This window comes from Saccopteryx bilineata, chromosome 4 (genome assembly GCF_036850765.1).
Source record: "Saccopteryx bilineata isolate mSacBil1 chromosome 4, mSacBil1_pri_phased_curated, whole genome shotgun sequence".
In the NCBI taxonomy this organism is placed as follows: domain Eukaryota; kingdom Metazoa; phylum Chordata; class Mammalia; order Chiroptera; family Emballonuridae; genus Saccopteryx; species Saccopteryx bilineata.
Window position 1 is genome coordinate 146,861,292 of NC_089493.1, and position 12,723 is coordinate 146,874,014.

Sequence of the window (12,723 nt, forward strand, 5' to 3'; positions counted from 1 at the left end):
CTCCACAATAAGTTCATCTTCATTGTCATCTGTTCCCTCCTAAGCCAGAAATGCAGGGCACATAAGCAAGACTGTGGCTCAGCATCTCTGTTTTCCAAAGCAACAGCTTTTTGTCACTGATGGCCCCAACTGCAACAGCTGCTTGCACATTGACTTGGGCTAGTCTGAGATTCATTCAGCAGAATGGATTTGTACATTCTCAAAGACAGAAATTGAAGGAAAAGATGGAGAAGTTGGCTACAATAAATATGTTTATTATTACTGAGAATTTTCCTCCCCTTTCCAACTTGCTTCCCCAAGCCTGGTGGTGGACAGAAGATCCTAGTGACTCATAGCTTCTAGAGAAGAAATCCACACTTAGCAACCACTAAAGTCACATTTCCCTCCAATTGCTTGAGCATTGAATTCTTTAGATAGGTGTAGAGATACTGCATTGCTAAGCACCAGGCAAGGAATGGGTTGCAATTTCTGGTTCTTGTTTAACACATGCCCAAGTGGCACCAGACAGGCACACAGAATTCTGTGGTTATTTGGCAGATGGTAAGCAGAGGCATGAGAGAACAACTGATACTTCGTATCCGTGGTAACTTTCCTCTCTGCTCACTGGGTAGGCAATGTATAACACAGCACATTTTATTATTTATATATTAGCTATAACTACATATTCTATTATTATCTATGGTGGGCAATAATCACCCACTATGAAGCTTCAAGACATGCGACCCAGCTGAGCCCGTGGCTGGCATCCAAGATGAGAAAAGAGAAGCTGTGGGTGGGTACAGTGGGTGGCCAGAACAAGGCTTGGCTGTAGGAGCTAAGTGTGTTTGGGGGTGTGGAACCAGGAGCTGCTGAGGTTAACCTTGGACAAGTCACACTGGTGTCTCTTCTGTTTCCTACAATTGCTTCTTCAATCAGTACCATATCTTCGTCTTTTGACAACTACCATGTAATCAATTTTCTCCTTTCTCATCCAGAAAATAGATATGATTTGTGTGATTAGATGCAGATTCAGAGTTCTGAATGCACTTACATAACTGTATCAGTGATGAATTTTGCAGCTTACAACTAGGAACATTTATTATCTCCTAACACAGATGAGCTGGGTGCTGGGCTCAGGTCTCCCGAAAGGCTGCCATCAGGGAGTCAGCCTGTGCTAGGGTCATCTCAAGGCTCGGCTGAGGGGCAGTCTACTTCCAAGCTCACTTACATGGCTGAGGCAGGATTAGCTCCTCATAAGCCATTGTGAGATGCACCCCTCAGTTCCTTGACATGTGGGCCACTCCATAGGCAGCTTACAGCATGGCAGCTGACTTCCCTCTGGGCAGGGAAGCCAAAGAGCAAGACTGCAAGACAGAGAGAACCAGAGTCTTTTTTTTTTTAAGCTGATATCTTTTTGTAACAATATCAAAAGTGACATCCCAGTACTTTTATTATATTCATTAGGAATGAGTCATAGCTCTGGTCTGTACTCCAGGGATGGATTAGGGAATAAATGCGAGGAGGAGGGGGTCACTGGGACCCTCCTTGGAAGCTGCCCACCATAACAAATATGCTTTTTGACATATTGTGTTATAATAATAGCCTTTCAAATAGAGTTTTTAAAAATTACTAACTTTACCACATCCTTGTCAGAAACCTAATGCATGTGGCCCAGCCATAGAATATTACCCTACTTAAGACCATGATGACACTGTGTAAGTCTCTACTGTAGCAGACAACCTTGCTATCCTACTGTAGAATGTTTTTTAGTAATCTACTCTTTCTCACCTAGAGTTCAGCTGGCTTTCATCTCAGTTTTACTACAGCAGTCAAATAAATGCTCTTGGTTACCAGCAGAATCATAAGATGACACAGCTAAAAAACCATCTCCATTTCCACCTAGCCCAACTCCTTCCTTTCACGGTATGGAAACAGAGAGGAAGGAACTTGCTCATGGACACACAGCTTGGTACAAGTGTGACTGGGTCCCTGTTAGGATTTGGAGAACTTAACACTGGTTTTAGGATGAGGCCAAGGACGGGGCCAATTGCACTGCCTCCCCTGCGGAGCCTGAAGCATGCATGAAGATCAATAAAACTAGGACAGAAAGTAAGGTGAGGGAAGAAAAAAGCAAAAGAGAAAAAAAGGAGAAGGAAAATTCTGAGAAAGAAACAGGACTGCAGAGGAAAGGAGAAAATCTAAAAGCACTCTCCGCAGATACCACTGGGGGGCTCCAAGACTTTCTGACAGAGCTGCCTTCATACAGTAACATTTTGAGGCATAGGTCAGCACACACACGTGTAGTGTACAGTCAATGAAAAACAGCAGAGCACCGTGTTTAAGACCATGGACCCTGGAGCCAGAATGCTCAGGCTTGAATCCCAGATCTGCCACTGGCTTGTGAGACCTCTGCAGGTTACTTGAGCCCTCTCTCGTTGTTTTCTAAAATGGGGATGATACTAGTACACACTGCATGGGCAGTCCTCATGGGATTAAATGAGTTTATCCAAGTAAGTACCGACAATAGCGGTTGGCACATGGAAAAATCTTTTATTAACAACTGATAGAGAAAGCAGACTGATGTTATCCTCTGCCCTAAGCTGAGTTTGAGGATGCAGTGAAGCTTGGGATGAGGACGTGGTAAGGCTTGAGGACGGAACAAGGAGTGGCAGTGAAGGAGGTGTGTCAATGTACACTCAAATCAGAATGCTGTATGCATCGCTCAGAAAATCAAGCGGATGGTTCTTCTGCCCAATTCGGCATCTTTCTAATCCTTTTCCAGATCCTTCCTTCTTCTCCTCCTGCTCTCTTCTTCCTCATGCAGCACCTATTTGGTTCTTCCTGTCAATCATCCTCTTGGGACACTAATCCCCAGCAATGTAGAGCTGCAATGCAATTAGAACTATATAATAATTTTTTATATTATTACAAGTATTATGTAGTAACAAAGGTATTTAATTTTATTTTTTGGTTCTGTCATTGTGGTCCCATTTCTCTCAAAGCATTTTCTCTCTTCTGTTTTTGTTCTTTTTATTGAAGTCTGTATTTATGGGACAAAACATCTGATTAAACAAATGTGTTTCAAACTAGAATTTGCTGAATATCATTTGTGTCTTGGACCCTGAGCAGTATTTTAAACTGACCCTTACAATAACTACGTGTAGTAAGTATTGCTATTCTAGCTGTAGAGATAAAGAAAACTATCCCTAGAGAAGTTGTCTGCATTCCTTCAACAACAACCGGGTGCCTCTGCATTCTAGGCAGTCTCCAAGCCACTAGACTGACCTGGACCTCGCCAGCTTCCTTGTCCCAGGGCTGGGGGCCAAAGAGAAAGAACTACTCCAAGCAGACACTGGAGTTGCTTAAGAATGGTTTTTAAGAGGTTGTAACACTGAGGAACACAGTGTTTCTTTAATGGCCAGGGGGCAAATTGCTACACAGAACGAGGGCAAGAACTGAAGAGACCAGAGTGCCATCTTTCCACCTCACAGGCTTGCCAAGTAGAATGCCATGGAAGGGAATGTCAGCAGGAAATCAGTCTCTCGGTGGCCGTGGTGCCAGAGCACAGAGCAGAAGAACATGTGGGACCACCCTAGGCAGTTACGGGGGGAGGTGGGATTGAGTGGGTTGAAGTCCTTTACATAGTGTGATGAGGTAGTGCGAGTTGAATAATTATGCTTTTCTGTGGCACCATTTCTGTTAGTTTGGAATGTGGTCACACAAAAAATAAATGAGACAAACGGTCCTCAAAGAAGTGATATTTTCTGGAGTCAGATATAATTGCAATGTGATAAGTACCATTATAATAAAACAAATAGGGACTTGGGAAAAACTTTGCAAAGGAAGTAACAACCAAGCAAAGCTCTGAGGGATGAACAAGTTTGCCAGATGAAAAAAAAGAGGGAGGAATATTCTAGATAGGAGGAATCTAACATACAGGGGGTGTTATGAAAACTCTTTTCTTTGAAGGATGCCTTAATTTATTAAAGGCAGATTGTGAAGGAGCACATCAGGAGATCTGGAATTTATTTTATAGGTAGCAGAGAACCAGCCCAGACTTTTAAGTAAGGGTATCACATAAAAAAAGGAGTCACATTCCTTTTTTTTCTTTCTTTCTTTTTTCTTTTTATTTTAGTAAGATAATTTAGAGGAAAACGTGGGCAGTTACCTGAGAGGTGGAAGGGGCCCAGGTGGTCCAGGTGAGGACCAGTATCAGAGGAGTGATGGGGCTGAGGACAAACTGTGCAAAGACTGGGTAGTAAGAGATCACAGTACAGATTCAGGAATGGCCATTTCAGGAACAGGAGGGTCTGTGTGGCTGGAGCACATCGGGTGGCAGGAGTACATCTGGTGGCAGGAGTAGAGGACCGCAGCAGCAAGAGAAAGAAAAGAAGGCTGCTCACTTGCATGCACGGTGCTGTGGGTTGAGGTAGCAAGTTCAACTTGAAGTTAGAGCAGAGCAGAGCTGTCAGGGTCTTGAAGAACAACCCTGTGCCTTTTTTTTTTATTCCTGAATCTCCGTCCTAGCCCTGGGGTTTGGGGCCTGGGGGTGGAGAGAGGGGACGATGGGCTCCACAAATATTTTCTTTAATTAGAGAACTGAAGGAAATGAGGCTCAGGCTGAGCAGAGTAGTGGAGCCTACAGCAAATTGTCAAATGGTCAAGTTGTGATACCTGGCAGTTGGGAGAAAACCCAGAAAAGGGGAGTCCTGAGGACCTTGAGTGCCAGGCTGGGGGGTCTTGGACACCACCTGGGATAGAGTGGAGTGAGGGTTCTGGAGCTTGACCTATGCTCCTGACCTAGCATGTGTTTGCTAAAATACTACACATTTAGAAAATCGTTAACTCTCTTTTTCACATTTCAATTAATTTTCCGTAATGCTCCCAAAGCAGAAAACAAGCAAATTTGAACTAATCCTGTTTTCTGGGACCAGAAGACCGAATTCCTAGCGCGAAGAGACAGCATCTACCTTATCCTAAAGGTTCCTCTTCTGGGGCTGTTTGGAAATAACACTTGGAAAAAAGTAAATAAATGAAAGCAAAAGGAAATCATGTCAATTATTCCAGTTGGTGAGTTTCGAAGAATTTAAATGTTTTAAAAGAAAAAGAAGAAAAATAAGGGCCATAGACGTTGCACAGTAATCTAAACCTAGCAGAGTGACGTTTAAAAACCACTCATTTATTTTCTGGAACAGCTTTTGTAGCCAAACCCCAATCACCCTTGTCCCGGAACCGCCCCCCCCCCCCACTCTCGGAGAATGACGTTACTTGGTGGTGGCGTGGCTCGCAGGTAAGGGGGGCCCCCAGTCCCTCGAGGCGCTGGTGGCCGGAGCCCATTCGCTGCCACCGCCGCCGCAGCAGGGTGGAGGCGTGCTGGCGGGAGGGGAAGGGGCGGAGGACTCCGCGGAGTGCGGGAGTGGAGGAGGCGCGGCGGGCGGGGGCGCGCGGACGCGGGGCTGGCGCTGCTTCACCGGGTGGTCGGCTGACGCGCGCCGCAGTCGGAGCCTCAGACGCGCGGGTGCAGAGACGGAGCGGGGCTGCCAGGGACAACAGCTTCGTCACGAAGGACATATTCGCTCCGGGCTCCCGGGCCGGCGCGCCGAGCTGAGTGGTGGGTGCCGCTTAAGAACGTGAGTAGCTCGATGCGCACCTGGCAGTGGCACTTGGTCCTGCACGAGGGCGACGACTGAAGCGGTGGAGGGCGCGGGGCTACTGTGTTTCGCAGAGCGCTCTCCCGGCTGGCAGGGCAAGCCTTGTCGCCAACTCCCTGCTTCTCCGCAGGCCCTGAGCCCTCCGCGGGGGCCGGGTGGGGGCACCGCTGAGGACCGCGGCCCCGGCTGCCGCGGGCGCCACCCTCCGCCTCCCGGTGTGGCCAACTTCTGCCTCCGCGCCCGAGCCCACGCGTTCCGGGAAACCCTGCTGTGCGAGCTCTGCAGAGTTGGGCCTGGAGGTGCTGCTGGGCCGGACTCCTGGGATCCCGAGCACAGACCCCGGCGGGGTCACGCGCGCTGCCGCCGGGCGGGGAGCGCAGGGGCGGGCCGGCGCGCTCGGGCGTATGCGCGTGCCGGTCCCCGCGGACACATCTGAGCGTGGGCTTTGTTCCGCTGCGCTCACACCTACGCGGATCGCTGGAGCTCTGGGGCAGGCCGACCTCCGCTCTCGCCGCTCTGGAAAGAAGTCGGGGAGACTAGGGGGACGGCAGGGTGGGGCCTTTCCTGGGCTTTGTGGCCCTACAAGTGCGGGTCCGGGGGTCCTGGCGCCCCGCACAGCCTGTGTGCGCTGGGACTTGTTGGGGCTGGCTAGCCGGGTCCGGGGGCCATCTCAGAAGAGCACCTTCTCTGCTTAGGGTGCCGGAGGCGGTATCTGGCAACAGCTTCGGCCGGGGAGGTTGTCCCTAGCCGCGAGTGACTGCTGGCTATGGAACATCCATTGCTCGGCGAGCGCCATCTGCTTCGGGCTCCTCCACGCCGCGCAGTGGGCGCGGCAGCGTGCTGGTCCCTGGCCGATTGCCGGCTCGGTCGTTCCCACCCGCCTGCGCCCGCGCGCAGAGGGAGCAGACAGGGAGCAGTGTACACCGGACAGTAAGTGACGCCGGTGGGTTCCCTGAGTCCGGAGGTCTGGAGAGCACGCCACTTACTTCCCTCGGATGGTCTCCCCGCCCGCGTGCGGTCCGCAGCCGCATGCTCTACCCCCGCACGCTCGGAGGCGGACCCTGCAGCGGCGGGCGCTGAGAGAGGGCGTGGGCTCTGAGCGGTGGCGTTTCTTTCGCCACCCGCATCTCCCCCCTGCCTTTTCGTACCATCAACTTTGGCAGGAGGCCCCGTCGGGGCGGAGCTGTCTGTCCTACGAGAGAAGCATTCTTTTCCGACCCAGTCCCCCTTGGTTAACGCGCAAGAGGCAGGTTCCGAGGGGCTGGGGCCCTTTCTCGCCCTTGTCTCTTGCAAGAGGTGGAGGCAGGTGTAGTGGGCGGAAGGCATTCTTGCAGTCCCAGGAGCTCCCCCTTGGGGTCTTCTGGGAAGAACACGTTCGCCACTGAAGACAAACCTAGGGAGACTGGGCTGGTTGGTTGGTACCAAATATTTTACTAATGCCTCGAGAGTAAATGAGACTTTTCAGAAATACTGAAATGGGTTTTGACAATTGGATGCTTTCTACTTTAATGTTCATGATAATAAAAAATTTTTGAAGAGCCTCAGTCAGATACGCTGGGTGTTGTGCTCCTTACATGTGTCATCTCAAGTTCCTCCACAATCCCATTTTTAAAAACTGGGAGATGGAGAATTAGAGAAGTAACTTTCCCAAGGCTAGAAAGTGAGGGAGCAAGGGTTAGCATTTTGTCCTTACACTTTGTCATTCAAGACTGTGAAAATGTGGCTTTTTGGAAGCTTTTATTTCAGAAGAAGCCTGAAACCATGCAGTGTTCAAAATCAGGAACATATTTTAAGACCATTTAATTCTAAGCCCTGCAGACCTCACAGTAGCAGGCAATATAGTAATTCAGCGAATTGTATTGTGGCCTTTTATTACTCTTGAATTCCTTTACAAGTTCCTTTATTCCTGTTAGCTTTTAAGTACTTGGCTGTTAACCCACAATACAACTAGTCACAGTCACTGGACTGTCTTAGTGACTAGAGCCCCACTGCCATTACAGAGTTTGAGAGGTTCCTGGCACATCACAATTTTTGAGAAACCTTTTGTTGCCTTTTTTTTTTTTTTTTAAAGAAAGGCAACATTTCCATTTGGCAGATGTTTCTATTTCAGGCTCCCAGCCCTGAATCTTTTTTGTGGACCCTCAAATTGGATGTTGCATTTGAATAGAACCCTAACCCTAGTACAAAATCTTAGAAACATTTGATGTCATCAATATATGACTGTGTGGTGCATTTACAAAAATATGTTCCATGTTGACTAGCAGAAACAAGAATTTGAACTAAAGTGAAATCAGCTATTCCTGAAATAGCTTTTAGAATGATTATAATTGACTGATCAGGTGGAAGAACAAGTTCTAAATTCTTCTGACTAATGGTCTTTTTTCAACCTGCTTTTACTTTATTACAGGAAAGTTGCTAAACATTTCACATAATCCAGGAAGTTTAGAGCTGAAAGAGAACTCTAACATTTGAGTTTCTCAAAGAAGTACAGTGGGGCCCAGGGAGGTCCCTTAGTCCTCTAATACAGGGTAGTGATGAGATCTTTGCACTATAGGCTAGTGCCCTTACACCACATCTCTTTTTATAATTGCATCAGTGACAGTAAATGAAAAACAAAGTTATCTTTGGAAATGATACTTTCTGTGAGACCGATGTGACACTAGCTGGGTGTGAGCACTTCAGGAAGCTGAGAAGGCATGAGAATGTATACACCTGGGCTATAGAAAATTTCTTTAAGAGTCACTTCAAATAATGCTTTGGTGTTGATGTTGTTTTCCTTGTGTAATTAGTTGAATACAAATAAAATCTGAAGATACTATGTTGTGTATGTACAAAGGAATTATTTTAATTTTTCACTCATTGATTTTAGAGAGACAGGGAGGGAGGGTGGGAGGGTGGGAGTGAGAGAGAGAGAAGGAGAAAGGGAGAAAAACATCAATTTGTTGTTCCACCCATCCATGCACTCATTGGTTGACTCTTGTGTGTGTCCTGAATGGGAATCAAACCACAACCTTGGTGTATGGGGATGATGCTCTAATCAGCTGAGCTTCCTGGTGGGGGCCTCAAAGAAGTTATTTAATAGAACCTCACAGGAAGCTTTTCTGATAAAGAGATTAATTAATTCATTCATTCTTGTTTACTGGGTGAATGGCCTACTGTTCTAGGCACTGAGAAGACAATAATGAGCAAAGCAATTCCCGTCTTCTGAGAATTAATTCTAATCTTGTGCTACATACTTCCACACACAGATTCGTTTTTCACATACTGTATATGTACAGGTTAATGAACTTGCACAAACTGAACACACTAGTGTTTTGACTAGTGCTCAAAACAAGGAATGTAACATTATGAACATCAGAGAAAGCCCTCTTGTGGCCCCTACCAGTCATCACTCATCCTAAGAGTTACCACTGAGATGCCTATGCTTTTTTCCTCATACTTTCATTATGAAATCACAGTACTTGTCCTAGTCAGCTCAGGCTGCCATAATGAAATACCATAGATTGGGTGGTATAAAGAACAGGCATTTATTTACTTATATTTCTGGAGTCTGGAAGTCAGAAGTCAGGGTAACAGCATGTTTGGATTCCTGGCTTTACAGATTTCTGTCTTCTCCTTGTGTGCATGATCGTATATGCTTTCCTTAGTGAGAGAGACTGCCCCCTCCCCTGTAAGGCCACTGATCCTGTTGGTTTAAGATTCACCCTTATTACTTATTCAATCTTTAAAAAAGTCTTTTTTAGAGAAAGGCAGGGAGAGAGAGACAGAGAGACATCAGGCTATTCCTTTATGTGCCCTGACTGTGGATCAAACTGGCAACCTCTGGGCTTTGGGATAACTCACTTAATATTTTTTTAAATTTATTGATTTTTTTAGAGACACAGAGAGAGGAAAGGAGAGAGGGGGAGGGGGAAGGGAAGCATTCATTTACTGTTCCACTCAGTCACGCACTCATTGGTTGCTTCTTGTGTGCACCCTGATGTGTACGCCCTGACATGTGCGCCCTAACCAAGAATCGAACCCACAACCTTGTCATTTCTGGACAAACCTCTCAATCGACTGAGCTAACTGGGCAGAGCCACCTTATTTAATCTAAATTACCTCCTAAAAGCCCTGTCTCCAAACACAGTCACACTGGTGTTAGAACTTCAACATACGAATTTGGAGGGGACACAGTGTAGCCCATAGGAGTTCTGATTTGTTGCCTCTGTCAGCAGCCTTTGGAGTCTTACCTTCATTTTAAAGAACAATTTCCATTTGAAAAATATGGTAACCAATAACATTTTAACAAGAATATAGAATTCTTTTTCTCTTTCTCTCTCTCTTTTTTTTTTTTTTTGCATTTTTGCATTTTTCTGAAGCTGGAAACAGGGAGAGACAGTCAGACAGACTCCCGCATGCGCCCGACCGGGATCCACCCGGCACGCCCACCAGGGGCCGATGCTCTGCCCATCCTGGGCATCGCCATGTTGCGACCAGAGCCACTCTAGCGCCTGGGGCAGAGGCCACAGAGCCATCCCCAGCGCCCGGGCCATCTTTGCTCCAATGGAGCCTTGGCTGCGGGAGGGGAAGAGAGAGACAGAGAGGAAAGCGCGGCGGAGGGGTGGAGAAGCAAATGGGCGCTTCTCCTATGTGCCCTGGCCGGGAATCGAACCCGGGTCCTCCGCACGCTAGGCCGACGCTCTACCGCTGAGCCAACCGGCCAGGGCCTCTCTCTCTTTTTTTTTTTTTTTTGTATTTTTCTGAAGTTGGAAATGGGGAGGCAGTCAGACAGACTCCTGTATGCGCCCGACCGGGATCCACCCGGCATGCCCACCAGGGGGCGATGCTCTGCCCATCTGGGCGTTGCTCGATTGCAACCAGGGCCATTCTAGTGCCTGAGGCAGAGGCCATAGAGGCATCCTCAGCGCCCGGGCCAACTTTGCTCCAATGGAGCTTTGGCTGCAGGAGGGGAAGAGAGAGACAGAGAGGAAGGAGAGGGGGAGGGGTGGAGAAGCAGATGGGCACCTCTCCTGTTTGCCCTGGCTGGGAATCAAATCCGGGACTCCTGCATACCAGGCCGACGCTCTACCACTGAGCCAACCGGCCAGGGCTTAGAGTTCTTTTTCTCTAGGAAGTTTTGTGTGTTTGCACAGAACGACTGCTTTAGGTTAGCCTTCAACTGTTGAGATGATTGACGAAGAGGAAAATGATTTGAAATGAATGCATTTAGATGTATTCCCCCACCCCTTTTTTTTGAGAGAGGAAAGGAGATAGAAAGAGAGAGGGAGAGAAAGAGAGGGAGTGGGGAGGAGTGGGGGAAAGAGAGAGAGGAGCATCAATTTGTTGTTACATTTAGTTGTGCACCTGTTGATTGCTTCTCATGTGTGCCCTGACTGGGGCTTCAACCAATGACCTTGGGATCAAGCTGGACCCTGGGGATCACGCTGTCAAGCCAGCGCCCTCAGGATCGAACAGACAACCCTGGGATCAAGCCAGCAACTGACATCAAACCAGCGGCCTTGGTTCTCTGGGCCAACGCTCTATCCACTGCACCACTGGCCAGGACAGATGTATTACCTTTGTTTCATGCTTTCCACCTGAAGGAGCCCTGTTTTTCCTGCCAGATGAGGACAGAGGAGATAGTAGGGATCTCCTAGCATCTAGCAATGCCAGGCATAAGAATCCCGTGGCTTCTTTTATTTAACCCTTTGTCCAACTAGGCAAACCAAAGGCCCTTTAGTTTTACAGACTCTTTTATTGGCATCAGAGGCTGAATTTTCTAAGGCTAGGAAAGTGTTCCAAAATGAACTGATAAATGTTTATTTTTTCTCTCACAATGTGAAGAAGGATGTGGAAATGGCTCTGCCTCCAGTTTTAGTAACAATAACTTTCAATATCAAGTTGTCTTTAAATGGAGGAACAGATGCAATATATTTATAGAAAATATGATGTTTTTGCCAACTTACTTTTTTTATTGTGGTTAAATATATATAACAAAATGTACTGTTTTAACCATTTTTAACCGTATAGTTTAGTGGCATTGCATACTTTACATTGTATGTAACCATCACCACTGTCCCTCTCCAGAACTCTTCTCACCTTTCCAAACTGGAACTCTATGTCCACTAAACACTAACTTCCCATTCCCTTTCCCCCTAAACCCTGGAAAGAATCTTTCTACTTTCTGTCTCTATGAATTTAACTACTTTAAGTAACTGATATGAGTGAAATCATATAGTATCTGTTCTTTTATAACTGGCTTATTTTACTTAGTGTAATGTCTTCAAGGCTTATTCATGTGTCAGAATTTCCTTCCTTTTTAAAGCTGAATAATATTTCATTGTATATACATACCACCTTAAAAATTTTTTATTGTTATTTTACAGAGAGAGACACACACAGAGAGAAACATTGATTTGTTGTTCCATTTATTTATGCATTCTATGGTTGATTTTTGTGTGTGCCCTGACCTCGGATCAAATTCACAACCTTGGAATACTGGGACAATTCTCTAACCAACTGAGCTACCGAGCAAGAGCTTAAATACCACTTTAAAAATTTTATTAATATGTCAGTGGACAGTTGGGCTGTTTCCATATTTGGAGTATTGTGAACCATGTTACTATGAACATGGTGTACAAATATTTTTTTGAGTCACTGCTTTCAACTCTTTTGTCTATGTAGCCAGAAGTAGGATTGCTAGATCATATGGTAATTCTATTTTAATATTTTGAGGATGCCTCTATATTGTTTTCCATAGAAGCTACACAATATTACATTGCCATCAAGAGTGCACGAGGGCCGATTTATCCACATTATCTCCAACACTAATGTTCTCCGTTCTTGATAATAGCCATCCTGTTGGGTGTCAAGAGTTATAATTGTTACTTTTTTTTTAAGTGAGAGGAGGGGAGATAGTGAGATAGACTCTGGCATGTACTCCGACTGGGATCCACCCAGCAATCCCTGTTTAGGGCCGATGCTCAAATCAACCGAGCTATTTTTAGCACTTGAGGACAAATGCTTGGACCGACCAAGTTATCCTCAGCACCTGGTGATGCTCGAACCAATTGAACCATTGGCTGCAAGAGAGGAAGAGAGGGAGAAAGGT

General features: G+C 46.6%; 1 protein-coding gene across 9 annotated transcripts in view; it reads left to right on the forward strand.

Moving 5' to 3' along the window:
* The first annotated feature begins 5,477 nt into the window (after window positions 1-5,477).
* NRCAM (neuronal cell adhesion molecule) overlaps window positions 5,478-12,723 on the forward strand; it is a 392,315-nt gene continuing 385,069 nt past the window's right edge. For all 9 annotated transcript variants that reach the window (XM_066272166.1, XM_066272164.1, XM_066272163.1 and 6 more), the window contains exon 1: window positions 5,478-5,609. The gene's annotated coding sequence lies outside the window, so the exon portion shown is untranslated. The remainder of the gene's footprint in view (window positions 5,610-12,723) is intronic.